The 2,232-nt window shown below is 40.0% G+C and overlaps 1 long non-coding RNA gene across 1 annotated transcript; it reads left to right on the top strand.

The window, feature by feature from the left end:
• The first annotated feature begins 721 nt into the window (after positions 1–721).
• Positions 722–1,707, top strand: LOC143560459 (uncharacterized). Its single transcript, XR_013140124.1, has 3 exons — positions 722–801; positions 931–1,096; positions 1,222–1,707. It is a non-coding gene; the product is annotated as an uncharacterized LOC143560459 (long non-coding RNA).
• Positions 1,708–2,232: the final 525 nt, after the last annotated feature.

The following is a 2,232-nucleotide window of genomic DNA, read 5'->3' as shown; positions in this document are numbered from 1 at the left end:
TTATTTGATTTTTTCTCTTACTATATATATATATATATATATATATATATATATATATATATATTTAACTTCAAGTGAATTTTATTAAGAAACATAGATATTACATCAACATAGCAGGTAGGCGGGCAACAAGCTGCGCCGCCACCCCTTTCTGAATTGCAAACCCTAACCTGCTAAAGACATACCCCTGCCCCTTTGGATTCGACACATTGCTATGCACAACCCGTTGGACCCTGGTTAGGAAACTGATAGCTTCCGATGCCAAGGAGCCAAAGGTATCAAAAGCCAGAGGGACAAAAACATGTTGGTTCTCTTCGCAGGCTTTAGCATGTTTCTCCACCTTTTTCGTTTCAGCCCTTTTCATTGCTTGCCCAGCTACAAACCCATTATCCCTCAAACCAGCTAAAGGAGATACCGCTGTGAGGTCAACACAAGCGTGTTTTCCCCCGCCCCAACCAAAGACGAGCAAATCTGCCGGTCGTAGAATGGATCTCCCTTCCGTGGGGTCTGTTAGGAAGCCTTACGGCAGATCGGACATGTTTTGTCTTCTGGGTACATTGGGACCATCAAACGGTACTTAAGAATGACCCTATACTCGACCGCAGACATGCTTTAACCCAAGCATCAATCGAAATAACGGTCAGCAAATCTTGGGCATACCTTGTAAACACTATTCATGAATTCCTTCAATGCCACACATTCTTTCAACCACCACCTCTTCAACAATTAACAAGTTCTCATCTCTGTGATTCATAAACAGTCATATGCTCTGTAATTTCTTCTCGGTCATCATACAACAAGGTAATTGATCCTTACTCGTCTCTGTATCCCCGACGTTTGTCTCTACCGGGGTTTGATTCAGTTGTTAGGGTTTTAAAGCTTATCAATTGGGGGTTTTAATGTGCTGTGGGAGTTTTTTTTCCTGAGCAGGACCTTCTTGCTACCTGCCACCACAGTCTCTTCAATTTCTTTAATTCGTCCTTCCATCTGTATCTTCAATCGTTGCCGTCTGCCGTTGTCGGGCCTTGGTGGCGGTGGCGAACCCTGAGTAGCGATGATGTGGTGGTTCAGTGGTCCACCTTATTTATTGTTCTAGGTGTCATTGGCGTGGTGCTTGCGCCGGTCAAATTGATTGGTAATTTCGTTTCGTTACCATTGCCAGCTGTCGCGATTGAGTACTCTGGTGCACAGATTCGCTGTTGTTGGATTCCATTTGGGAAGCTAGGCGGCGTTGACGTGGTGGTGGCCGTCGTCGAATCGGTACGATATTCCGTTCATATGTTCACTTATATTTGGTTTCGGTAGTTTAAAGTTTTAAATCTGATGACTTTACTGTGGATGTTAACTGGATTAGCTTTTAAACTTCGATTTAGTTCGTTGTTTTGAACTTTATGTAAAAAATAATAATGTTTACTTTATCATGTATGCACTTCGCATTCGATAACCAAATGATTTAGCTTTAAAATTAGTATGTAAACATGTCTATGGAAGTTTAGAATTATTGAACCCAGTTATGGACAGTTATGTATGTAACAAATCAGACTGAATTCTAAATTTCTAATTTATATTAGGTTTTGTGTATTCATGTTGATGCTATGTTTTCTGAATTCCACATACTTATTTACAACTGCTAATAACAATGTAGGATATTGATAGTGAATTGACACAACAATTGTAGAGGCTTTCTAGAAACGATCCAAATGTCAACAAAATGGTTAATTTTCCATTTTCTTTTTGACTATTTTGCCAGCTTTGTTCTGAGGGAAGTTAACTTTCACTTATGACTTTTTTAGTCAAACTTACAAGGAGTATATGTTTTGTACTCGGATGTGAGGGAGAATATATTGGTACTTTTACTATCTTGGCAAGAAGCGTTTGGTGGTAAAGGACGAAACTATCATCAATATTATTTTGCTTATAATGAATTATGGGTAAATTTATTGCATATACATGCTTTCAAGCTATAATTTTAATATAAATGCACCAGCGGTGCTGTGGTTTGGCCATTTCGCAGGCCTATTGTTGTTGCCGATTGTGGTCTATTGAGACACCGATTCAAAATCCGAGTTTTGGCTCCGTTTTTGGTCGGTTTTGGCTGTTGTGACCGGCAATTGTGGTCTATCATTGACTGGAAAGAGATTGTGACTCGGTTTTCTGTCGGCATCTTTACGGCCGACATTGAGTCCGTTTTGTTGATAATGATCACAATGATGATGAGCGCCATTCGTTAGT

This window comes from Bidens hawaiensis, unplaced genomic scaffold (assembly GCF_021521415.1).
Source record: "Bidens hawaiensis isolate Kalapana, Puna unplaced genomic scaffold, B.hawaiensis_p1.1 tig00020334_1, whole genome shotgun sequence".
NCBI classification, from domain to species: domain Eukaryota; kingdom Viridiplantae; phylum Streptophyta; class Magnoliopsida; order Asterales; family Asteraceae; genus Bidens; species Bidens hawaiensis.
Note: the sequence above shows the minus strand (reverse complement) of the source record. Positions and strands in the feature narration are given on the sequence as shown.